At 47.7% G+C, this 26,809-nt stretch overlaps 1 protein-coding gene and 1 pseudogene across 1 annotated transcript in view; one reads left to right on the forward strand and one right to left on the reverse strand.

Annotated features, from left to right (window-relative positions):
- The window catches only part of LOC131483016 (zinc finger protein 345-like), a 36,543-nt gene extending 36,222 nt beyond the window's left edge, over positions 1-321 (reverse strand). The window contains 1 exon segment of the mRNA XM_058679857.1: positions 283-321. The gene's annotated coding sequence lies outside the window, so the exon portion shown is untranslated.
- Positions 1-26,809, forward strand: part of LOC131483040 (zinc finger protein 850-like) — a 235,426-nt pseudogene that overhangs the window by 126,725 nt on the left and 81,892 nt on the right.

Consider the following 26,809-nt stretch of genomic DNA (forward strand, 5'->3'; position numbering starts at 1 on the left):
ATTGTTTCTCCTGAATGTATTAGTAGTGAAACCTAATGACTGCCAAGATGGCATTCAGCCATTAAAAAGAATAAAATATTATTATTTGCTGCAAAATAGATGCAACTGGATATAATAGGGCTCAGTGTGGTAGCCTAGGGTCTGAGTCCTAACCTTGCATGCACCAGGATCCCATTTAGGTATTGGCTCCTGTCCCAGATGCCCCACTTCTCATCGAGCTACTTGCTTGTGTGCTCAGAAAGCAGCTGAGGATAGCCCACGGCCTTGGGACCCTGCACCCACCTGGGAGAATCAGAAGAAGTTCCTGGCTCCTGGCTGCTGGCTTTGATCAGTGCAGCCTGGCAGTTGTAGCCACTTGGATGCAGAAGTAGCAGAGGAAAGATCTTTCTCCTTCTCTCTGTAAATTTGACTTTTCAATAAAAATAAGTAAATCTTGAAAAAAAAAAAGATACTGTAAACTGAAATAAGGTGAATGTAGAAATAAATCTAGCATATTATCATTAAGAAGAATGAGGACAGGGGATAGGAAGGAGATGGAGCTGGTGACATGTGACAGAAAGAACAAGATCCAGTGTTCCATCACAGTGTGTGGCGATTACACTTCACAATAAGACAAACTTAAGAAAGTGGAATGAAGGCCCTGGTATGCTGTAACAGTAAAGACAAATGGAAAGCCTGGCTACCTGGCTTATGCTGTATATATATTCAAATACTGCACTGGCTACTTACGATAGCATTCATAAACACACTGATCAAAATTTACCAGAATTTTCAAAAATTAGAAATCACCCCTTCACACTAACAATGGACTATCTAAAAGAAATTCAACAGTTCCCATTTACAGAGTATAAAATATGATTAGTGCTCTTTTAATTCTTTATTGCTTTTTTTTCTTTTTCTTTATATTTATTTATATGTCTCATGCACGGCAAGGATTTTAGCCACTAGACTATCACTCCAGGCCCTTTTTAATTTTTTTAAAAAAACAGCCTGTTTATTTGTTTAAACATGAGCATTAGAGCAAGAATCTAAGCCAGACAGACTGAGAGTTTCCCCCATTTGTTCACTCCCCATGTGGCCACAATAGGCAGCAAGGCGCAGGTCCAAACCAGGAGCCTGGAACTCCACTCACATCCTCCAGAGGAGTGCAGGTGTCCAAGGAATCGGGACATTTTCTGCTCTTTTCCAAGCATATTAGCAGGAATTAGATCAGAAAATGAACATAAGACCATAATCAATCCTTCTATGGACTGCTGGCATTACTAGCAGCAATGTAACATGTGACCTCACAACACCTGTCACAAAAATCTTCCAACCAAAACTCAGGATTGCTTTTCCCATTGAACCTCTCACTCATCCCATGCTTGATTTACAATGGTGTTACCTGGCATTTTGTAAATGTCACTGTTGGAAAACTAACCTTGAACTTGGGTGGAAAGATAGTTACATTCTTTAGTTACAATGTCTCTATTCAGTTAAAAGAATGACAGAAAAACAGATGTTTCATTCACTGGTTTATTTCTGAATGGCTTTCACAGCTGTGGCTGTGTCAGACTGACTCCAAGTCCCACGATTCCTCTTGCGTCTCGTATATGGGTGGGAGATGTGCAAGCCCTTATGCCACCACCAGCTGCTTCTCAGATGCATTAGTAGGAAGCTGGACTGAAAGGATGGAGTAGCCAGGACCTGAATCAGCTGCAGTGCAGTGAGATGCATTCACTCCAAAATACCCATACTGTCTTACCCTGTTTTATTCATTTTTATATTGCTGTCAACTTACAGGTATGGTATTCAAATTTTAATTAATGTATCTCAGTTAACAACAGTAATGACGAAAAAACAGAACATGAGTGTTTAGCCCAGCAGGTAAGAGTACCAGGGTAAGAGTACCAGGGTTCCATTCCTAGTTCTGGTTTTGACTCCAGTTTCTATTAAAGCAGTGATGGCCTTGGGCACTGGGTTTCTGCTACCCACAGGAAGAACCTGCATTGGTTCTCAGCTCCCAGCCTAAGCCCTGAGACATACTTGGCAGTTGTGGACACTTAAGAAGCAAACCAGTGAATTGGAATTCTGATTTTCTCTCAAATTTTCTTAAACAAATAATAGAGAAACTAATCAGGTAAAAAGTTCAACATGATTTTAGATGTCAGGTCATTCAAAACGAGTGTTTGACATCAAATGAAGGTACAGACATTCACTTTCTCTATTCACATAACTTTTTTTAAAGATTTATTTATTTTTATTGGAAAGGTGGATATTCAGAGGAGGAGAGACAGAGAGGAAGATCTTCTCTCTGATGATTCGCTCCCAAGGTGACAGCAACAGCTGGAGCTGAGCCAATCCAAAGCCAGGAGTCAGGAACTTCCTCCCTTCCAAGCCTCCCACTTGGGTGCAGGGTCCCAAAGCTTTGGGCCGTCCTCAACTGCATTCCCAGGCCACAAGCAGAGAGCTGGATGGGAAGTGGGGCTGCCGGGATTAGAACCGGTGCCCATATGGGATCCCGGGGCACCTTCAGGGTGAGGACCTTAACCTACACTATAGCACCAGGCCCCACATATCATTTAATACATACATCTTTATTCAAAATGATATTACCAACAATGAACAACATTGTTTCAATTTACACTAACTAAAAGGAATGACAGAAGTTATATATAGAATATGTGAAAAATTTGGGACCATAACATACCTGAGCTTCTCAAGGAATAGCACAGTGTTATTTAAAATTGGGTTTAGATTATAGGCAATAAGCATTGCAGACTCTACGGAAACTATACAAATAAAAATTTAGGAGACACATATCCTTTATACCTTAATAAATGACAGAAAACAGAATCCAATAAGATGCTCAAATAAAATGAGGTGAAAATGCTCAGAAGACCCTCATTCTACACTGGAATTGCTGTGTGTCCTACGACTCCACAACAAACTCCATCTTGCTGCTAACGCACTCCCTGGAAGCCATCAGGGAATTTCGCAAGTGAGTCTTTGCAACTGCTCTCCTGGACACACACGGAGTTCCTGCCTCCTATTTTTCGGCCAGGCTTTGGCACAATTTTGCAAGAATGTAAGGGGTTAACCAGAAAATGACAGATCACTCTGTCTCCATGACTTTTATAAATAAAATACCTGAATAATAAATATTGTTAAAAACTATGAGAAAAAGAAACAATTTGAAGACAAGAATTGGCATGGACGTTTGGTGCAGCTTTTCACACATAATTTTGAGGACCACAGGCTTCTCCCCAGTGATTCTAAACAGAGCAACATAGAGGAAAATCTTGTAAAACGCAAGTCAAGTGCACACCAGCTTGCAGTATCAGTACAAGTTCCTGCTTACAGTATAAGTTCGTGGCAACTACTATTTAGCAAAGTTATCACACAGAGAATTCAGTTAATACTAGATGAAAAAAAAATAAGTCAAACCAACTCCTAGAGAATCACAAAATAAATAAATGTACAAGAAGGAACTGTGAAACTCCAATCCTTCTACCTTACCAATGCTTTATATAGCATCAGAATTTATCCACGATTTATAATGAGACTATTGTCCCATATGTAAAACACTTGCTATGAATCAGCATATGAGAAATAAAAAGCAAGAAAAATATTGTCATCAGTATAAAAAAATAAAGCCAAGGCCAGCATTGTGGTATAATATATAAAGCTATCAATTACAACACCAGCATCCCATATGGAATCAGCTGTTTCATTCCCAACCCAGCTCTCTGTTAATCAGCTGGGAAAGCCAGTGGCAGATTTATTAGTGAGGAGCACAATTGTAAGAAGCAGCCAGATCTTGAACTGGCACCCATATGCAGGTAGCAGCTTGATTTGCTGTGCCACCACATTAACAAAGAAATACATTTTAGGCAATCAAACACATCAGATAGAACCAGGACTTAGTCACCTCTGCAGACGCAGGGAAAAAAGACCAAGACTTGAACTCACAAATGCTTTTTTCCTCACCCAGGCATTAGGTTTCCATTGTTTACAGTCTCACTGAAAACTTGGCAGAAAATAAAGTTGTCAAGAATTGTCTTTTCTTTCTCTGAGATTATTGAATAAACTCAAAATCCATGCAAAAGAAAAAAGATTTAACATTCAAAAAAGGGCACATTGTCCTGGGATTTACCTGGGTCTTTGCAAAGGTTTCACTCCCTAGGCAAGGCTAAATGAACCAAGTAATCAGCTGCTAATTAGTTGACACCAATATGTCAGCAAGGAATGGAAATGAGGATGGGCAAGGAAAGTATTAACGCTGCAGGGTTAACCATACAAAACAGAGGGAACACAATAGATGCCCTCCAGCTTTAGGGCAGCATTCTACTGCTATCTTTCAGGAGGAATGAGTGAGACAAGATAAGTTGGTCCTGTTTGTTACAGAAGTTTTTCAGACTCAGCCAAACCAAAATTTTCCAAAGGGAATCACAAAGGGAATTCTGATAAAATGCCTGCACTTCAGTTAGGTAAAAGGGAGATGTATTTGTCTGCAAGGTCTCTGTGCTACCCCAGGCTTTTGCCAACCAGGACATCACCAGATGGTGCCCCCCAACCTTGGAGCCAAGCTGTGAGGTAAACTGCCGGAGTCTGCGCTGCTCTGACATTAGAACAAGGTGACTGTGAGACCCTGAGGAGCTACACTGAGGACTTAGCTGTGGGCTCCACACGCTGTTTCTCAACAAAATTAGGACCAATTTTTAAAAAAGAAAATCCGTCCCAACGTGAAGTTGCAACTGTCCCTGGGCACTCTCCCCTCCCCTCAGCACAATTTGGAAAAATGTGAGTCCTGAAGGCTCAAGGTCAATATTGCAGAGTAAGTGTTAGCTATTTAAAAAGACAAAATAGAGTTCTAGTTCATAGGATATTACGATATTATTACAATATTATTACGCGCAGCTAATTCCCGCAACCTGGTTCTTTACCGTGAGCTGAAAACACCAGACGCAACCAGGTATCTGAGGAGGTTTATTCCAGAGGGGAGGAGGGGTTGAGATCAGAAAGAAGGGGAGAAGGAAGCACCTGGGGCCTTTTTATGCAGTTAGGCCCGCAAGGTGTGGGGGCGGTGATTGGGAGGGCTGCAGGGCGGGGCCCAGGGGATTGGTGCCTGGAGGTGATTGGTGAGTGGGCGGAGTTGGGGAGGGGCTGGAAGAAAGGGGATGGGGTTCTCAGCTGGAATGCGGGGTTACATCTGATTGGTGGATGGCTAGGCCAGCGGGAATTTCGTGAGCTGTGAGGAAGAAGGAATGGCGCCGGGTCCAGGCTATCAGTCTCCGGGATGACCTTCAAATCGCTCCTCACAGTGAGGCCGCCAAGGTCTGTCTACTGGCCCCCCTCCCGCCCTGGGGGCCTGAGGAGATGCTCTCACACTCACCACTTCCCAGCGTCTAAGGAGTCGGGCGTCCTTCCCAGGGCTCCGGCGCTGGAGCACGGTCACGGCAGCAGACGATGCAGAGCCTGGAGCCTCTCTCACGGGCAGAGGATGTGCAAGGTCACGGGCGGCAGGGGTTGCAGAGCCTGGAGCCTCTCTCACGGGCAGAGGACGGTCACGGGCACGGGCAGCAGGGGCTGCAGAGCCTGGAGCCTCTCTCACGGGCAGAGGACGGTCACGGGCACGGCGGCAGGGGTTGCAGAGCCTGAAGCCTCTCTCACGGGCAGAGGACGGGCACGGTCTCGGGCGGCAGGGGATGCACTGTCTCGGGCTGCTCTCCTGGGCAGAGGACGGTCACGGGCAGCAGGCGCTGCACTGCCCGGGGCCTCTCACAGCAGAGCAACTCACGGGCGGCAGCGGATACGCTGTCCCGGGCTTCTCTCACTGCTGAACCGGGAGGAGTTTGCCGCCACCGGGAAACAACACCGGCGCGCTTCTGCAGGGCTTCCTGGGAGCGCGCGATTGGACCGTTCTCAGACCGTCAGAGGACGGGCAGCCAAGCCGAATCACACGGTGTGAGGGCGGGTTAGGCTTGCCTCAGCGCGGAAGCGGGCGCCTCTGCAGCATCAGCCTCCCTGCAGCGGGCAGCGCTATCGGTTCAGAGAAGTCCGCCTGCTGGCCGCTCTCCTTCCCTAAAAGTGTGCCAACCTTCACGAGTTACAGGAGATTCTTCCTTCTTTGTATCTGCCCTTTCCCGGGCGCTCGGCTGCGTCACTTCGCCCGCCTCGCCTCCGGCAGCGCATGCGCGCTTCCCGTCTTTTTCTCCTCCCGCCTGTCCCTTCTCTCCCCCGCCGCCTCTCCACTCGGCAAGCCGCTGCAGGGTGAGGACAGCCCCGCGCGTCCATCCCTCAGGACTCGGGAGCCGGGGCGGTGGCGGAGCCTGCGGGCCTCGGGGGCTGGCATCTTCATCCCGGCATTCGCCGGATGGCGCCGCCATCTTCGTTGTGAAGCCCGCGGACGGCCTGGCAGAGGGAAGGGCCAAGATGGCGGCCCCGGGGAGGCTGCGGGCGCGCTCCGGGCTGCTGACAGACCCCAAGCCTCTGTGCTGCCTGGCTGGCTTTGTAAAATGCAGAACTGAAGAACATTTGAAAATACAGTATACATTTATTTTTTCAGTCTCATATATCTTACTGGTGTTAATTTTCTGGTCTGTATTTTGTATTTTAATGTTCCATATCTTTCTTATTAGTACATAGTAACTTGCTTGCCTATCTCATCGTTTTTGGTTTCAGTTTCTATTGGATTACCTCCACACATAAAAGGTCTATTAATATAAATTGATAGTTCTTCAAACTTGACCACTATGCATAGTTTCTTTGTTGTGTTTAATTTCCTGTGTGAGACTGAGGAACTAAAATAAGAGCTAAGTAGTACTGAAGTGTGCTGATAAATGAATTAAGAAAATAGTGTGCTAAGCAGTAGATAAATAGTACTAGGATGATATCAACAAGGAATAGTATTGGGGAGCCCTAGTAAATAGTTAAATGAATGTCTGGCAATAAAGAAAATCAAGTTAATGGCAAAAATATGCAAGTGTTACAAGAAAACACTAGGGATAGCATTGAGTGAGTAACTAGTAATAAGATAATTAAAGACATATGTGAATGTTAAGAGATAGCAGATAGCAGAGGGTTGGATAAGTAATGGTAATCAGAATACAGGATAAGTGATGCTGACTGATCAATGGCTAAGCTAACCACTAATTCTGGCTGCTGTAATGAGAGCTTCGCTTGCTGTGAGGAGAACCAAGGTAAGGTCATGACAGGCCTTGAGCAGGCCTCAGACAGGCTAGGCCTAAGTTTCAGTCCCTAGAATTGAGGCAGCAGATTCCCGAAAGTGGGCCACTACACACCCTAGAGTTGACCAATCAGAGGAGACTTGGAAGGTCCCTAGTCATCAAGTGGTCATGGTGATAGAGTCTGACCACTGGGGTGGGCACGGACAAGAGAGACTGGCCACCAGAAGGGTCATAAGTGAAACAATCTTGCCAATGTCTGTAGAATCAATGGCCCATTCCTAGAAATGCAGCCAAAACCCCATATGAACGATGTGAAATGTATGTTCGGGATCCTTGTCAAGACTCCACTGTGTCAGATGAGACTTGGACCCTAGCGTGCTAGCAATAAAGTTCCTTCGCCTTTGCATTATCTCGTGTGGAACTCCTCTGTTCAAGGTGGTGGGATAAATTCCGACCCAACACCTGATTGTGGATTCACAATAAGAGACAAAGTGAGAAGATATCTTGTCTAGGGTTATATATTAGCAATACTGGTCATTACAGATGCATTGTATCCTATCTTAATTATAAGGAAATCGCTATTTTCTATTCTGCTAACAGTTTCCTTCATTAGAAGCTTAATTTTACTAAAAACTTTTTAACACTTAGCGGTAATGGTCTACAGTGAGGTAGGCAGCTAGTTCAGGGGCACAAACTTGGAAGCCACTCCCCCATCACCACCTAGGTGTTCCCTTCTGCCCAGCTGTGATGCTCAGCTATCACCACCTGGAACCTGAGAGGGAGCAGTATTGCATGGTTGTATAACCACTCCCCTCACAAGCCCGTATAAAGGCCCGTGATAGGGAGGAGCTCACTCTCTTGGTTGTGTGTCTCATCACTCTGGCACTCCCCAGTACCTGCTTGCTCTCTGGCTTCCCACAGACAGTCTCTGAGGACAGGTAGCACCTAAACATGGGCCCTGTATGTCTGAAGTCCTCATCCTCTGTTCACTGCTTGGGCAGGACAGTGAAGATGTTAATGCTTTGTATTTCTAATTTGTGTACTTTTGAGAGTTCCAGGAGAGGTGAGACCTGACAATAATGGAATATGGACAGAGAAGCCAGGGAAAGGTGAATGTCTGCAGATTTGTAAGTGTGCCCAGGTGGGGAAACTGAGGTATAGGTCTTCAGCTTAACGGATGGACTTCAGGGTAATGACCATTTGTTCCTCTTGGGGTTACAGTTGACTGGATTGCTGTATCTGACTTTTCAATAAAAATAAATAAATCTTAAAAGAATTATACTTCTGGCATTTTCAATGCTGGATTTTCTGTCAAGGTTGAAAGAATAAAAAAAAAAAAAAAAAATGCTAGAACTGCAGTCAGAACAGGATGAGAGCTGGACAGCCTGCCCCAAGCTCTGGGGCTGAAGCCTCCAGAAGCCTGGAGGCAGTTAGCTTCATGTCTGACTAAAAGTAAAATCATGAAACTGAGGCCTCCAAGAACCTCTGACAGTGCCCATTTGACTACAGCTGACACAATGAACCCATCTTAGAAAATGCAACTTGGCAAAGGATCTGAGCTTGACTTCTTTTAAAAGAAAAAAAAAACACTTTCTAAAATATGATGTGAAAATATGAAACTATATTTAAAAATCTAAGTTATTGCACAAATTGTAATTTTCAATATTTACACAGAAAAACAGTTCCAGAGTTTAAAACCAAACATGAGAGTAGACATCGCCCATGCCTTGTAAGGCTTCACAGGTGAGCATATGTTGTTCTTGGATCCAACACCACCTTCACACAGACATGCACAGTGATGGTTGTGGGCCCAGCCACAGGCTCACCTGCTGGCACTGCTCTGGGTCCCCATGGGCACCGAGGTCATTGGGCGGCATAGGGTACAGAGTATACCAGAGCCGCTGTCTGCTCTGGCTCATAGGCAGGCTATCACTTGTGTGTGTATGTGTGGTTTCTTCCTTCAGATGTACTGTTGTGTCTCCAGTTGCCAACAGGGGATCCCTGCCTCTGCTGCCCAGAGCTTCCAAATAGCCATGAGAACCTTTCATGGATAATTTCATGCTGTTATGCCACTTACAATACAGATGCACACTGGACCACTGGGTGGAGGAAGTGGAGGAGATGGCCAGAGATGATGAATGATGGACATTCAGGGAGGCAGTCCCTTTGACAGTAGCTTATCTACAAGCAACTGTAGCCATCACAAGAGTCAGCAGAAGTGTGGTGAACCTGGTCTGATGTTTGGAAGGCATGGACTGAGCTTTGCTATGGGGTGTCAGCTAGACAGTGGTTCATTTGGCCATCAGAGAAGTCAATATTTACTGAATTGATAAACACTAGATGTGGTAAAAGGTAGCATGTCTGAATCAATGTTGTTTCCAGAGAGTGACAACATAAAGGTGCAGAGGAGTTGAAGAGAGAAGCTGGGGTTGGGCAGACAGGCACCTGTGTGTAGGGTGACCTTACTTCCAGTTCTGGACCTTGACCCACCTGTGGTAGACGATCACATCCTTAATGATCCTTAATGATCCTTCCTAAAGTCCTTTCTAAATAGGTAGGGGTGGGATCTCGTAAGTGGTGACATGACATGACCAAGAACTGTGGAATTACAGGTTAGCTGGAAGGGCAGAGGCCTATGAGAATCTGTTGAACAGAGACTCCAGGGAAGAGGAGGCAGAGGGCCTCCTTGCCCAGAGTAACTTTTCCCCCCAGTGACACCTTGGAGGTGCTTTCATGCTTTCCCAATAAACGTCGGTACTCAAGTTAATAGATTAGCCAAGAACGAAACTATACTCCAGATCGGATTAGCTTTGTTAACTTTCCTGGAATTTCCTGCCCATATGGGAAATGTAAATGACTAGCCAATTAATTCTTGTGACAAAATTCTGAATTTGAACTATTTCGATTAATCCTAGTGACATAGCCTAAGTTTAAACTAACGTTATTTAACCTGGTGATGGTAACTAATGTTTTGCAGAAGTTTAACCTGTTTCAACTAAGTTTGAACTGTTGCTTTGCCTAACATATGAAAACAGAAACCCTGGAAATAAAACTTTTGTCAGTTTCCCACAAAACTGTCTGACTCTTTAGACCCCTTCCCTCCCCAGGTACCCGCAAGGAAAGATCACAGAGCACGATGTAGGTGAATTGAACACTTCACCTGCATGAGCTGTAGGAGTTCCTACCAACATCGTCTCCAGCAGCAGGGACTCCTTAGCACAGCATCCTGATTGCACCCACTGGTCATGGATTTCAAGATATTGATGATACAGGTATCTCCTTCTTTTATCTTAATTCTAATTTTCAAGTAGTTAAGATTTCTTCCATAGGATTCAAAAAATTCTATGAGAAGCATTCCCAGGTTCTCGTTAGGTCTCTGGGCATGAACTCGTGGATGCAGCTGGAGAAAGCTAATGGCCATCGGAATGAGGCTGTACGAGCTGACTCCTCCTGTCAAAACTCATTCTGATCCCTCCAATGCAGGAACTGTTTCACTACTAAACCAATTAAAGCTGCAGTTAATATTTCTTCATGTAGTCCTTGATGGCCTCTGCTGCCCATCGATCTTAAAGCTGCTTTCCACTTGAACTTCAGCCACATGCACTGTAAGTTTAATTATCAATATTGTGGTTTTTGTGAAGGACCTTGATGGAACATGTGTCTACCATGTTGTGCTTCTGCAAATGACTGCTCCAACAGCTGCAAACGAGGACACGCCCACTTTCCAAACACAACCAGGTCTACGTTGCTGGAGGGAAGATAAATACCTGTGCTAACACCACCAAATATCTGCACATCAGCCATCAGGTTCACCATCCATTTCACCATCTGCTTTCTCATGGCTGCTGCTTCAGAACAATGGGACATGGTGTTACAGCAGGCAATGATTTCCTCATGCAGTCCCCATGTCCCGAAACTCTTCCATGGTGATCCGTGCCCGGGGTGCCCTCTTCATTCAGCTGGCTGAGCTCTAGGAGGCTACCGCACACACAGGTAGTTGAGGCCCTAGGTGCTGGCCTTGTTCTCCTGTTTCTAGTTGCTCCTGGTGGAACTGGTGCTTCAGCAGGGAGCCAGTGCATACAGGATCTGCCTTGAACACCATTGGCAAAGTGAAGAAGGCACTGCTGTGCCTGCCAGTGTGTTCAGTGCCACAAATTGAGGCAGAAGTAGGATGTGAAGCCAGAGCCACCATGGCCCATGCCCTGTGAAGTCTGCCAGATCTGTATCTACAGGACATTGGCCCACCCTTTCTGCTGTGCTGGATCCATGCTAGGTGTGGAGCCATCCACACACCAGCCCACATCCCCAGCACTGCCTGCACTTTTTGTGTGGCCATGGGAACAGACAGAATAGGCCCTCTGACCGGTGCAGGTGCTCAGGTTCCTTCTCGCTCTAACTTCCATCAGGCCATGGCTGCCACTCAGGCGTTTGGCACACATCTGGCTGCAGGCATCTCCATGCTGCATTTCAAGTGAAGCTGGGTGGAGACATTTCATTCTGGCGCAGGAGAGGTCATTGGAGAGGGATAAGCAATGGGGTCGAGAGTCGAGCAAGGCACCACATGGCTGCCTCCAGCACAGGCTGCCTCAGTCAGAGGACGGGGGAAGGGGCGAACCACCATCTCTGCTCCAGTGAAAGGTGAGGAGGAAACGGGTGGGGATGCTAATGGAGATGTTGGAAGTTTTATAACTTTTGCATTGGTCAAGGCTCTTTTTAAGGATGTGAAACATTAAAAAGGAAGGAATTTAAGAAAAGGTGGGGGGGGAAGAGAAATGAACAAGGAAAGGAAAAGAAAGCAAGAAAAAAACAGCAGCATCTTCCACAGCTGGACCACATTACCAGAAATTAGCCCAGAGGTGGGAGTTAAAAGGGGAGTGAAAGCCAAATTCACTTGTCTGGTGCTTAGAGTTTGGTGACAAAAACACATCCTTATAATACATCTGCATTCTTTGTAGCAAAAGAAGAGGATGAGAATAAAGAAAAGGAGAAATGAGGGTGGGGAGGATTAAATAATGAAGAAGAAGAGGCAGGCAGAGCTGAAAGAAGGAATAAGCAAGCCCCCAGTTTAAGTTGACCTAAGCAAATACAAAACTTTGTGAGCAGCAGCATTAATGGGATTTGGAATGCTAAAACACTATGAATTAAGTATAGATCAGGGCCATAGATGCCCAAGCTGTACTTGAAAGGGATGTCTTTTTTTTTTTTTAATTAATTTATTTTTGACAATCTTTACATGGTTAATTAGGGCATAAAGGTTCAGGGGCTGCAGCAAAGTGGGTAAAACTATTATTTTCACACAGTCTTTTTTTCTGTATCTGGGGTAAAGGGGGAGATAAAGGAAGAGGCCCACCTAGCCTCCCACCCATCCCAGATCCCCAATGTGGTACATGCTCTGAGGATTTTGCTGAAGTGGTTTTGATAGTTCAACAGTTCTGAATTGCTGCCAATCTCGGAAAGGGATGTCTTAATAACGTGTAGCTTAACTGGCAAGGATTCTGTTCAGCACTTTTACATGACTGCCTGCTTGTGGCCTGAAACAGAAACTGCCCGGCCTCCCACCTGGGATCACAGGACTTGGGGAGCCTTAACCCTTAGGTGGGACATGCATTGTTGTAGAGGAAGAATGAAGCTACTCTATTGAGTGACTTAGTACTACCTATGGTATAGATGGAGGACAGCTGTCTGAGCTGGGAAATCTTGGGAAATCATGAAGGCCATCCCTTTACCTAAAGGTCAATGTTGCACAAGGATGCCCAGCACCCACAGGTCCCTGTTGCATGAGGCTGTCCTGCACCCAAAAGCCAATGTCACACAAGGCTGTCCTCATTCACAGGCACTGTTGTACAAGGCCATCCCCATAACCAAGGGCCAATGCTGCACAAGGCCATGACTGTAGCCAGAGGCCAATGTGACATGAGTGCAACCTGCACCCATAAGTCCCTGTCACAAGAGGCCATCCATGCACCTAATGGCTTCTGTTGGCCCAGCTCCTCCTGCATGCACAGATGCTTTTTGCATGTAGATACCATGAACAGGCCCCTGTCTCTAAAGGCCATCCATGATCCATTGCCCTGTACCACAGATCCATGTTGCATAAACAGATGCCTACAGCCAAAGTCCTCTGTCACACTAGCCATCCCTTAGCCACAAATGCTTGTCTTCAAGGCAGTGTTGGCAAAAACAGGAACTGGTCCTGAAGGCATCCTGCATTATACGCCCAACTAACATGAAGCACTCCTGCACACGTGGGTCTATGTCAAACAAGGCCATCCCTGCACCCACAGCCAAAGGAGCATGAAGTCCTCCCAGCACCCACAGGCTGCTATCACATGAAGCCTTCCCTGAACAGAAAGGCCCCTGTATTGTGATGTTATCCTGCACAAAGGCTTTAGTTGTTGAGATAATCCCTACAACCAAAAATGAATGTTGTACAAGTCTGTATTGCACAGATGCCTCTCACCCAATGCCATGCCTGAAACAAAAGGCCTCTGTTTGGAGAAGCCATTTGTGCATCCATAAGCTTCAGATGTGCAAGGATGCCCTGCATCCACAGATTGCTTTCACACAAGACCATCACTTCATGCACAGGTCGCTATCACAAGAGAGCATCCCTGCACTCCGATATCCCAGCTACTCGAGGGCCTCCTACACCTACAGGTCTCTCTCTTTCTCATGAGATTCCTGTAGCACAAGGCTGTCCCTACACACAATCGACACCCTCACTTAAACCCATGGATGCACCCAAGGCACTTGTTGCACTGAACCAGTTTTGTGTCTTCCGGGTAATCCCTGCAAACACAGGGGCTGGTCCGGTGTGGCCATCCTGCATCACAAACCCAAGTTGCATGAAACTTCCCCATACTCACAGATCCCTCCTGTATTAAGCCATTTCTGCACACAAAGGCCGCTGTTTCACAGAGCCATTCTTGCACCCAAGGACCCCTGCTGCCTAAGACCATTCCAGAAACCACAGACTCTTGTCTTTCGAGAAGTCCCTGCAAACACAGGGACTGGTCCTGTGAGGCCATCTCTTGAATTACAGGTTCAACTCATTTGTGGCTGACTTGCATTCAGGCCTGTCACACAAGGCCATCCCTCACTCAAAGGACAATGTCTCATGATGTCATCCTGCACAAACAGACCTCTGTCACACAAAGCCATCCCTACAAAAAAGGCCAATGGCAAATGAGAATGCTCTACACTCAGATGTCCCTGTCACATGAGGCCATTCTTGCACCTAAAGGCCCCCGTTAGCCATCTCAGCCCATATAGGTCCCTGCAACATGAAGCCAACCTGTACAAATAGGTTCTTGTCACATTAACTGAACCTGCAATGGCCAGTGTCACACAAGGCCATCCCTGCACCAATAGGCTCCTGTCATACAAGGACACCTCTGCAATGAAAGGGAAATACTGCACAAAGCAATCCTGCACCCACAGTTCTCTGTCACATGAGGCCATCCATACACAAAAAGGCCATAGTTGTTCCAGACCATTCTGCACCCACAGATCCCTCACGCATTATGCCATCTGTGCGTACAAAGGCCAAAGTTTCATGAGGCAGTATCTGTACCCAATGGCCTTGTTGCACAGGACCATGCTGGTACCCAAGACACTTGGTGCACAAAACTGTCTCTAATCCTCTTGCTTTTGTAGAGCCAGAGCTGCTGGCAGCTTCTTTCCACCAGAAGCTTTGCTCTTTTCTGAGAGCTCTGGGTTCTGGGGAGTTGCATTGGGAGATGTCAGAGCAGGTCTGAGATCATGCATGTGTTTGTCCCAAGGGTGGTGGTGGCAGGGGGAGGACCCAGGCTAGTGTGGTGCATTCATGTGCCATGCCTGTGGTCTCATATATGCACTTGTGTCCCAGGTTAGTGAAGAGGAAAGGTCCCAGACATGCATGTGTGCCAGAGCACAAGGTCTGGGAACCCATCTATGATCTTGGGTCTCTGGTGGACAGGCCAACATGCCAGGCACAAGGACTATGGATGATCTGGGAAGGTGTATGGGGATGTGAAGGAGAACCACTGAGGGAGTATGATGCATGTGAGGAATGACTTCTGGGGGATTTCCACCAAGAAGGCCACTGTACTTGCAGATGAGTGATGGGAGCTGAGACTAAGCAATTTAGAGGGAGGAACTGGAGAATGTTCCTAAGTCAGACTGATATGCCCGCCCAAGTGGGTCACCTGAGTTGGGACTGAGTTAGCATTGAACACCATTGACTATCACTGGTGCACAATAAAGCTATGGCTGGGGGCATGCCTGGTAGGGCAGGATCATTAGTGCCTGCCAGTGAGAGTCAGAACAGAGGATGGGTCACGTTAGGCTGGGCCATGATACTAACCAGCACGTAAGAGAACCAGGTCCAGGGGCAGATTCTATGGGGGATATGTGGACCCACCTGTGTGATCTGAAATTTCTGCTGGTTTGCATAAGAGCTGGGGGCTGATAGGCTGAGCTAGGCATGACCATAGAACTGTCCAATACTCATGGGTGCTGGAGTTGGGTACAGGTCAGGCTATTCCAGGCTAGCACCTGCAGGCACACCCAAGAATAAGGTGTGGGGTGGGCTAGGCCGCAACATCCACCAGCTCATACATAGGCTGGGGTGGAGGGAATAGACTATGCTGATAAGGGCCTAGCACCTGCTGGCATGTGTAAGATCTGGGTTTGGGAATGAACCTGGTATGTGAACTTGGGGAAACTCCCTGATGGGCCATAGTTCCCACTGGTGAGTATGTGATTCAGGCCTGGGTGCTGGTCAGGCCAGGCAAGGTAATTTCACCTGTCGGCAAGTGTGAGGGTTGATTCTAGGAAGCGGGGGCCAAACAGGCAGGGTAGGGCCAAACCTTAGCATACTGGTATATGCGGATGTCAGGCTGGAGTGTGGACCCTGCCAGTCTAAGATATCACACCTGCCAATTTGCATGAGCCAGGGATGGGAGCGAACTGGGCAGGGCTAAGCTGCAGCATCCACCAGTGAGAGCTGGGATTGGGAGCAGGCACAATAGGCCAGGCTACAGCATCCAATTGCAAAGGACAAGACAGGAGGTGGGCTGTGTTGAACTGGGTCAGAGCAACCACTGGCACGTGCAATATCTGTGGCTTGCTGGAAACAGGCCTGGTTGGGGAGCTAAGGAGACACCCTGGTTGGGCTGTGGTTCCCACTGGTGAGTGCAAGAGCTGGAATGGGAGTGGCAATCTGGGCTGAATGTGAATGTAGTATCTCTCAGCGTGGGTGTAGACTGGGTCCACAGTGTGCCAGACTGGGCTAGACTCCAGTACTCACTGATGCTTGTGAAAGCCAGGGTGGGTATAGGACAGGCTTGGTTAGGTCTCAGCTCCCACTGAACCATGTGAGAGCTGTTTCTGGGCATGGGTCAGATGTGGCTTGGCTGTAACACACAACAGCAAGAACCAGAATAGGTGTAGGCCAGTTGGGCAGGGCCACTGTTCCTTCCAAAACAAGAGGTAGACAAGTCTGAGTCTGGGCCAGGAATCTACCACTGTGTGCAAGATCTGCCACTGGGAAAACACCTGATAGCGGAACTTGGGGAACTCCTCTGTCAGAATGCAGTACCCACAGATGAGTGCAAGAACCAAAGCTGGGAGCATCCCAGACCAAGCCAGTTTACAGTACCAATTGGTATATATGTGGTCAGGTCTGGGGTACAGACCAGATTGGGCCAGTTCATGGTGCCCACTGGCAGAAATGAGAACCAGGACAGGATACAGGACAACAAAGGTAGGGGCACAATGCCAACCAGTTCACATTAGGGTCAGGACTGGTGGCTGGCTGGGCTGGGCTGAGCTGTGGCACCCACCAGTTTGAGCTGGAATTGGGCACAGGTCAGGGCAGGACAGATTGCAGTGCCTGCTGGTTAGTGCTGGGGTAAGGAAGACCATGCCAGGCTGGGCTGTGCACCTAACAGTACATAATGGAGTCCAGAGGGGAGGTTACGAGCCTGGTTGGGGGCAGCGTGGGCTTCCCTGCTAGGCCACTCATCCCACAGGTGAGCATAGGGGCTGGGACTGGGGGCAGACTGAGCTGAGAAGGGCTGAAGCACCTGTTGGCCTGCATGTGAACTGAGTTAGGGAGAGAGCCGAGCTGGGTTAACTGTGCCTGCTGGCACATTCATGGGCCCAACTGAGTGTTGGCTGGTTGGTCTTTGCCATGGCATCATCTGGTCAGTGCTGGGACTGGGAACAGATCATGTCAAACTAGACTGCTGTCACCTGGCGAGTGATCTGGGAATGGGAGCAGGTCCAGCTGGGAGGTTGTGGGCACCTCTCTGATAGGCAGCAACTCCTACTGGTGAGCATGAGAACTGGGACTGAAGAAAAGCCTGGCTAGACAGGTGGTGGCAATCACTGGCATCAGTGTGGGCTAGATAGTGGGGTCGGTTGGGTTGAACTACGCTCCAGTTCCCATTTATATGTAGGAGAGCTGAATGGAACGTGGGACAGACTGAACCATTCTTCTGCACATATTGGCAAGCACAGGAATCGGATGGGGGTGGCCCAGGTGGGGGTTATTAGGTGTCTCTCCAACTAGGCTACTGCTCCCGCTGGTGTACTTGAGGTCCAAGTGTGTAATAGGCTGGGTTGGTCTTGGCCGCAGTATCTGTTGGTTTGCATATGATATGGGGCTGGAGACAAAACTGACCCCAGTGATTGCAACTACCAGTGTGTGTGCAGGTTGTGTGTGTTGGTGACAGACTGAGACAGACCCATACTGGCAAGCACGCACAAGAGTAGGTCTTGGATCACCTCAGGTGAGGTCTCTTTGGGATCCTCCCAACTGAACTCTTGGACTAAGAACTCCAACCATGAGGAGAATTGGAGGATTGGTGGACTCACTAATGAGTGCATGTGTCAGAACTGCTCATCCTCAATGGCTAAGATGCAATGGACAGCATGCCCAGATGCACATGGAGGATATGGCAGTCCATTGGGGTTTGCAGAGGACATCTGCTACCATAGCAGAGGATGTAGGGTAGAACAAATTGGACAACTACCACAGCCAAGTGTTGACTGTAAATATCTGGGCTAATGGGGACTCTAATGTGAATTATGTCAGCAATGGACCTTGGAAGGATTTCCTCATCCTTGGATTGGCAAGGTGGACGTTTCAGAACTATCAAAACTGCTTAAGTAGAAATCTTGGGGCATGCTCCATATCGGGGACCCTGGGATGATATTGGGTGGCCAATCTCCAACCCCGGATACTGATGGCAATTGGGAAGCTGAGTGCAGCTTCTCCCTTTATCCCCCGCTTCTTCCCCAGATACAGGAGGAATAAAAAGAAAATCTGCAAAAACTGATATCACTCATTTTACCCTAAACTCTCAATCTTTCCCACCCTGATCAATTTAAGTAAATATCATGAGCATGTCTATGCCAGGCCTCAATGGTTAAAACTTATGTATTCAGGGGCCAGTGAGGCAGCCTAGTGGCTAAAGTCCCTACCTTGCATGCACCAGAATCCAATATGGGTGCCCGTTCATGTCGTGGCTGCTCCACTTGCCATCCAGCTTCCTGTTTGTGGCCTGGAAAAGTAGTATAAGATGCTCCAAATTCTTGGGTCCTATACCTACATGGGAGACACAGAAGTTCCTGGCTCCTGGCTGTGAATCTGCTCAGCTCCGACCATTGAGATCATATGGGGAGTGAACCAGCAGATGGAATGTCTTACTCTCTGTATCTCCTTCTTTCTGTAAACCTGACTTTCTAATAGAAATAAATAAACCTATTTAAAAAGTTATGTATTGTTTGGGGTAGGGGAGGTGGAATCTCAGTCTCTAAAAAATTGTACTATAAAATTCCAAAATTCAAAATTAAAATTAAAAAAATTTATGTGTTTATGTATCTGTACACAGGTCTGTAAATATGCATGGTAAGACTTCTCCTGAGTTTCGATATTGCTCCTAGGAAAGTCTGTTCATCAGTTTTAGAAGTAGAAACAGGGGCTGAGCATGATGACCTAGCGGCTAAAGTCCTCGCCTTGAACATGCCAGGATCCCATATGGGCACCGTTTCTAATCCCAGCAGCCCCGCTTCCTATCCAGCTCCCTGCTTGTGGCCTGGGAAAGCAGTCGAGGACAGCCCAAAACCTTGGGACCCTGTACCCATGTGGGAGACCTGGAGGAGGTTCCTGGCTCCTGGCTTCAGATCGGCACAGTACTGGCCATTGCACTCACTTGGGGAGTGAATCATTGCATGGAAGATCTTCCTCTCTGTTTCTCCTCCTCTCTGTATATCTGACTTTGCAATAAAAATAAATAAATGTTTTTTTTAAGAAGTAGAAACAGGATGGTGCTATATTTTGATTTGCATGTTTTTTAAAAAATTTATTTTTTTATAATGGTTACATGGTTGACCAGGGTGGAAAGCATCAAAGTTCAGGGGAAATTGGGTCAACTCATTGTTTCCAAATTTGCTATTTCTTCTTCTTGTTTCCACGGGAAGGAGAGAAACAAAGAGGGAAGCCACATATGACTTTCTAAATGTCCCAGTACCCAGAGATGAGGAACTGCCACCTCATATCAACCCAGAGTCACAATGTGTACGTATTCCAAGGATTCTGACCAAGTGGTTTGGATAGTTCTAAAATTCTGTTGATTTCCCTGATTCAAGGATGATGCCACCGTCCTAATATAGTAAGTGTCAAGTCTCCATTCGCTGAGATATTTTTCCTGTCATCGTTTGACTGGGGTAGTTGTTCAGTTTGTTCTGTTCTCCTTTTTCTGCTATGGCACCAGATGAGCTACCATATTCTTTTTTTATAACATGGCTGGTGTCCACTGCTCTGCCTTTTTCACTAGGTAGGACATATTCTTGCAGGTGAGCCCAAGGAACCAGGCCAGGCCTCCCAAGCCTCGCTGGATTTCCTCACCCCTGGAGCTCATGAATCTGGCACCCACCTCGCAGGTAGACCCCAAGACCCAGGCTAGGCAACCCGAGTTCCTCTGGATCCCCTGTCCCCAGGGCTCATGAACCTGACACTGACCTAATAGATGAGCCCCAGGCCCTGGGCCAGATGACCCAAGCCTCACCGGATTCCCCCACTCCTGAGGCTCACTAACCTGGCACTCCCCTCACAGATGACCCGAGCCTGGACAAATCCCCCATGCCTGGGAAGCATGAACCAGGCACCCATCTAACAGGCAGGTCCCAGGACGTGGACCAGATGACCTGAGCCCTACAAGACTCCCTGCCCCTGGGGTTCATGTACCTGCACTCACCTCGTAGGCGAGTCAAAGGACCCAAGCCAGGTGACCCAAGACCCCCCGGATCCCCCAAACCTGGGACTCACAAGACCAGCACCCACCTTGCAGGTGGGCAAGAGACCTGAGCCAGGCAACATTTGTCCCACTGGATTCCCCACCCATGAGGATTATTAACCTAGCAACCCCTCACAGGTGGGCCCAAAGACACGAGCCAAGTGACCTGGGTTCCACTGGATACCCAACCCCTGGGACTCAAGAGCCCAATACCCACCTAGAAGGCAGGCCACAGGAGCTGGGCCATGCAACCTGAGCCTCACCAGATCATCTGTCTCTGGGACTCACAAACCTGGTGCACATCAGTAGGTCTTTGGCTCAGGTTGACTTTGTTCACCTCCTGTCCTTGCATGAACAGTGGCCTTGCTCAATTGGCCTACACACATTCTGGTTGTCATGTTTCAGCTCAGTGATACCTGGTCCACACCCAGACACAGCTCTCACATGGTTCAGCTGAAGTCAAGACCCAGCCTAAGCCATTCTATACCCAACCTGGCTCTCATGAGCACCAGTTGATTCTGGAGTCTAGCCCAATCTGTCACTGCCAAGACCCAGTACACACCCACACCAGTGGAGGTTGTAGCCATGTCCAGCCCAGCTTGCTACCCCTGATCCTATTCTTGTCCTCACCAATGGGAACCCCAACCAAGCTGGGGCATCCCCGTAGCTCCCCAGCCAGACCTGTACCCATGCACAGTTCTTGGACATGCCAGCAGAGATTGTTCCATAAGGGTGAGCACACATTTTCTGCACAAATTCTGCTGTCAGACACACTTCTCTTATTCTTGCTCTCCCCTCCAAATCAATTTGGTGTTAGCCCCCTACTTAGTCCACCTGCTGGCATTGTCCTTTACCATGTGTCTGCCCAGGAGAATTTTTACATCAATGTAGTGTTCATAGTTTATTAATGTTTAAAGCTTATGTTGCAAAGTAACAGATTCATTTATGGGAAAGATGCATGATAGTGAGTGCCCCAAAACAACAGAAAGCTGTGCCCAGGAGCCCGCCTCTTTTCCATTTTCATTTCTGAACTGTGACCTTGAGTAGTCTTCAGCTCAGGACTGAATTTCACTCATTTCCTATGTACTCCAGGATGGGGTGCACATTGTGAGCTGAGTCCCAGCAGCAGCAGCAAGAGAAACAAAGAAAGAAGAAAGGGAAGCCAGAGGTGGCTCGCCTGTTTGGGAACCTTCCCACCTGGACTGTGCTCCGGGAAGCGTGTGATGGTGTAGCTGACCCTGGACACGAACGTGTCTGCTTCAGCCTTTCTGTTGTAGTCACCCCACAAGGCTTTGTCCCTGTTGCTGTCCCTGGGGCTTCCTGTTGTGGCCTGGGAAGGCAGTATAAGGTGGTCCTAGAGCCTGTGCTTGTACCAGAACTGGAGACCCCTCTGACCCTAACCCTAACTCTGGCCCAGCCCCGACAATTGTAATCCGGAGAGTACACCAGCTGTTTTTGGGGTAGCTCTTGCTCAGCCATTCAAATCCATCTGTCTTTTAAAACTAAACACTTTCATTCTCCCTAAAGCTAAATGGATGGTGGGCCAGGTGCTGTGGTTGTAGTGCACTAGATCACTTCCTTCAGCCTTGGCATCCATGTAGGTGCTGGTTTGTGTCCCAGGAGCTGTTTTTGATCCAGCTCCCTGCTGAAGTGCCTGCAGAAGCAGTACAGGGTGGCTCAAGCCTTGATCTCCTAAACCCATGTGGGAGACCCATGTGCATAAAGCAACTGGTCATTTGGGGTCGTGGCTTAAGATCACCTCAGCTCGGCCATTTGGGGAGTGAGCCAGCAGGTAGAAGATCTCTCTGTCCCGTTCTTTCTATAACTCTGTCTTTCAAATAAAATAGAATAAATCTGAAAATTAAGTGAATTGGTACTGTTGCGAGCACAACCGTTTTTGAAAACTTTCAGTTTTTGGTGCGATATATTGATGTGATTTACACACAGAATAGTAACACCCACAGCTGGTCTGTATGCTGGCTGTAACATGGATGTGATGTCCATAGAGTGTAGTAATACCCACAGATGGTCTGTATAGTGACTCTAACAAGCTGAGTCTCTGTGGGAGGGCCACATTGTCCTGCCCTATGATGTAACCTCCCCTCCTCCATGCTCTGGTATGCTCACTTCCATACCATGCATCAGCACTGTGACAGGGTGATCATAGGGTCATCACCCTCAAGGTGACGCAGTACTCCAGATCGATGGTATTTGTGTCCAGCAGGTGGCACCATCAGGTAAACAGCCTGGTGAGGCAGCTGCACCCTTCCCTAGCACTAACCCTAATCCTAACCCTGCTCTATCCTTAACCGTATCACTAACCTGCACCCTGCTCTATAACTAACTCTAAAACTGCCCTATCTGCCCAACGCCCCACAACCTGCACTCCTTGCTCTTACTCACTAAAGTCCCTGTCACATCTCCTAGTGGCTCCCTGATGAACCAGGACAGAGGGCAGGATACCAAAGACAATATGAGTGGTACCACCAAGCCACCCCTGGGCCCTACTCCTACCCTGGGCTTATCTGAGAGGCTATGAACTGAGATGATCTTAGCTTCTGGATATGTTCCGATATGGCCCATAGCCCTCCCCCAGCTGAGCTGGCACCTGGGACACCTATAGCAGCTTTTGGATTACTGCCTTGGCCCCTCCAGGATGACACCATCTCCACCAAGCACAACTGAGTCAATGGCTGCAACCTGGCTTTCATGTGGCACTTTCTGCAACAGGAGCTCTGTGCCATGCAGCTGGAGATCAGTAAGTGGAGGGATTTGACGCCAACCTGGCACCACCACCACCAGGGGATCCAGGGGACTGGGCCAAGGCTTTCTGTGGCTGGACTAGGATCATAGAAGGGGCTTTCATGGCTAAGGGTTGCTGGAACTGGACAGGTGTGAGGGAAGGGCTCATGTCAGGCCCGAGGTTGCTGGGCTGGACTGGGACCATGGGAGGGGCTGTAGCTTGCAGGGCTTGACTCAAGGTACGAGAGGAGTTCGTGTCAGTAGCCCACCATTCTGGGGAGGATGTGCCTGTAAAGCCCAACAGGCAGGCAGTCATCAGCCATGTGTGAGGGTTAATCAAGGGCCAGCTGTCAGGGCCAGCTGCCTGTCTCAGGAGGCTCACAGGCTCTGTGACTTGGAACCCATGGGTTGCTCCCTTACCTCTCAGTGCCGCTGCTCATTGGGCCTGCACTAGGATCCTGTGCTGTCTTTAGCGGTGACCACATGGCTGACTGGCCTCTCATTCTGGTTCAGATCATCATGAAATTGAAGAGTTTTACCATTTCCTCAAGGTCTTCACTGAAAGGAGGCGCCTTGTTCTGGGATAGGGGGCAGAAGGCTGGGCCACTGGAAGGCTGCGTTTGACATCAGCCACCTTACAGAGGTGCTGCTCTCTGTCATGGCACAACCTGACTTCCAGAGAGTGGACACTGGTGCATTCTCACCACAGCCCCCAGAGCTGGTGCTACAGCTGGAGGAGGCCTTGGCTGCCACTGCAGACCTCAGTACCCTTGGAGGATGGCTGCCAGGGTGCAACCTTCCTGCCCGAGACTCTCCATCTGCCCCCGTGGCCTGGTAAGTGCTCCTATGAAACAAGAAGGGTGTCTTCCTAGACACCTGACAGCTTCTTCCTGGACTCCTGCCAGCCCAGAGCTGATTTCTGAGCATCCCAGGAATGGGTCCTCGGGGAGCACAGGGCCCTACTTGCTGAGTAGTGAAGACAAAGGTTTATACCCCTTCTGATGTGAGTGCTGGCATTGGACCTGTGTGGGTTCTGCTAGGGCAAGGAATGTTGGTCTTTGTCCATCACTCGCCCATATGTGGCCTTGGCTGCCTTTGGGGTGTGCCAGATCTCTGGCTGAAGTCATTATGGTTTCCACCCACTTCTTGTAAGTGCAATAACCATCATGTGTGTCTTTCAAATATGAAAAAGAAAGGGAGCATCAAAGAGAGAATGGGAAGGGGATTTGGGGAAGAGAGGAAAGGAAAACCCAAAGCCTATGGAACTAAAATAAATCAGTAAATAGATAAATAAATGAGAATAGGATCTTTCAACTTCTGATTCATTTCTCAAATGGCTTGAATTAGCAGAGCTGGGCAAGAAGGAAGGCAGGAACCAGGAACTCCATCCTGGTTTCCCACATGGGAGAAGGCCCAAGGATCTGGCTCAGTCTTCAGTGCCTCCTCACGTATGTTAGCAGAGATTGGAAACGGAACAGCCAAGACTAAAACTGACACTGTGGTGAAGTAGGTAGCTAGTTCAGGGTCATAAGCTTGGAAGTCACTGCCCTACCTCCTAGGTATCCCCTCCTGGCCACCTGTGTCTCACCTATCACCTGAGGGGAGCGTTACTGCATTGTTATATAATCAGTCCCCTCACAAGCCCCTATAAAGGCTCATGATAGGGAGGGGCTCACCCTATTGGTTGTGTGTGTCTGTTGCTCTGGCACTCCAACTCTTGGCCTCCCCAGTACCTCTGAGGACAGGTATCCCCTGAGCATGGCCCCTGTGTGTCTATATTCCTTACCCTCTGTTTAATGCGTGGATAGGACAATGAAGATAGCAATGAAGTGTTGCAGGTTATTCATTGCACGTCTCTTAGGATAACTTATATTGTTGGGGAGGCTGGGACATAGGTTTTCAGCTTAATGGATGGACTTGAGAGTAATGACCATTTGTTCCTCTTGGAGTTACGATTGATTGGATTGCCATATGGGCTTGTGATTTGGTGTTTCTAGTGGGCCCTGTTACCACCTAGTTTGGTTAATAAAGACTACTTAATACAACCTAGACACCCATCAATAGCACATTGATATGGAATGCTACTGGCAAACATGGTGATTTAAATTGTTAAGCCAAGACTATATCCATACTGCCTTTTCTGTGATGTTATTTTATTGTATATTTATTTATTTATTTGCAATTATGGGAGAATCCTCGAAGGTGTTTCCTTTATTATACAAACCAAGACTTAGAGATATTTCTAGAAAACACTATTTTTCCCTGTGTGACACACATGGTAACCAAAAGAGGTTTCAGTCCAGCTAATAAGTGACATTTGATCATTCGTGCAGAAACATGAGGGGGGAAACTATTTCTAGGCGGAGCATCACTTTATACTATTTCTTCCATTTGGTACTCAGGGGGGAAAGGTCAGTGTTGACAATAAAAAACAAATGTAGATGACCACTTTTGTGTCCCCACACATGTCCCTGTTTGAGCCCCTCACCTCTTTCTCCTTCGCTGCCATGTGAAGGCACACAAGATGGCCATTTACAAGCCAGGAAAAGGCTAGATCAGCAATACTCCCTAATGTTAGACTGTAACAAGTAAAAGAAAACTCATTCTTTTATGAATTTACAAGGCCCCAAGTATTTCCCAGAGAAATAGAGAATAAGTTGAAATATATGGATATAAAATTATATTCCAGGGCCTGGCAGCGTGGCCTAGTGGCTAAAGTCCTCGCCTTGAAAGCCCTGGGATCCCATATGGGCACCAGTTCTAGTCCCGGCAGCTCCACTTCCCATCCAGTTCCCTGCTTGTGGCCTGGGAAAGCAGTTGAGGACGGCTCAATGCATTGGGACCCTGAACCCGCGTGGGAGACCTGGAAGAGGTTCCAGGTTCCCGGCTTCGGATCGGCGTGCATCGGCCCGTTGCGGCTCACATGGGGAGTGAATCATCGGATGGAAGATCTTCCTCTCTGTCTCTCCTCCTCTGTGTATATCTGGCTGTAATAAAATGAATAAATCTTTTAAAAAAATTATATTCCAGTTTGAGTCAATTGTAAAACTGAATTAAAAAGAACTTGGTGGTTTCCCAGATTACATGTGAATTGATAATTACCTATTTTTAAAAATTAAAAGGGACTTAAATATGAGAAGTCAGTATGACAGACTGTCAGTTATGGCATGAGCCTTGGAACCTTGCATCGTAACAGCAAGTTGCCTTGGCTACTGCAGAGTTCCTGGTGCTGCCTGATTTATCTTCAAATCTCACCAGGCCCACAGGCTGTGTCATTTTCTGTGTCAAGAATTAAAGAAAAAAGCGGTTCTTATCAACCAAAATGCAGCTCAAGCTTTTAGAAGGTCATTCAGATCTGTGCTACACAACGTAATCTCTTCATGTGTGATTTGAGATCATCCAAATAGACCAGCACCGCCAAAACATGTATGACTTGCTTCCCCTAAAACATAGGAACTAATCTGTAACTTCAGTATTCGTTTCATAAAAAGCTACTGGTGTTGTTAAGAATTGGTGCTGCTGGGCCTGGCGGCGTGGCCTAGTGGCCAAAGTCCTCGCCTTGAAAGCCCCGGGATCCCATATGGGCGCCAGTTCTAATCCCGGCAGCTCCACTTC

The sequence above is a fragment of the Ochotona princeps genome, chromosome 22 (assembly GCF_030435755.1).
Source record: "Ochotona princeps isolate mOchPri1 chromosome 22, mOchPri1.hap1, whole genome shotgun sequence".
Taxonomy (NCBI): Eukaryota; Metazoa; Chordata; class Mammalia; order Lagomorpha; family Ochotonidae; genus Ochotona; species Ochotona princeps.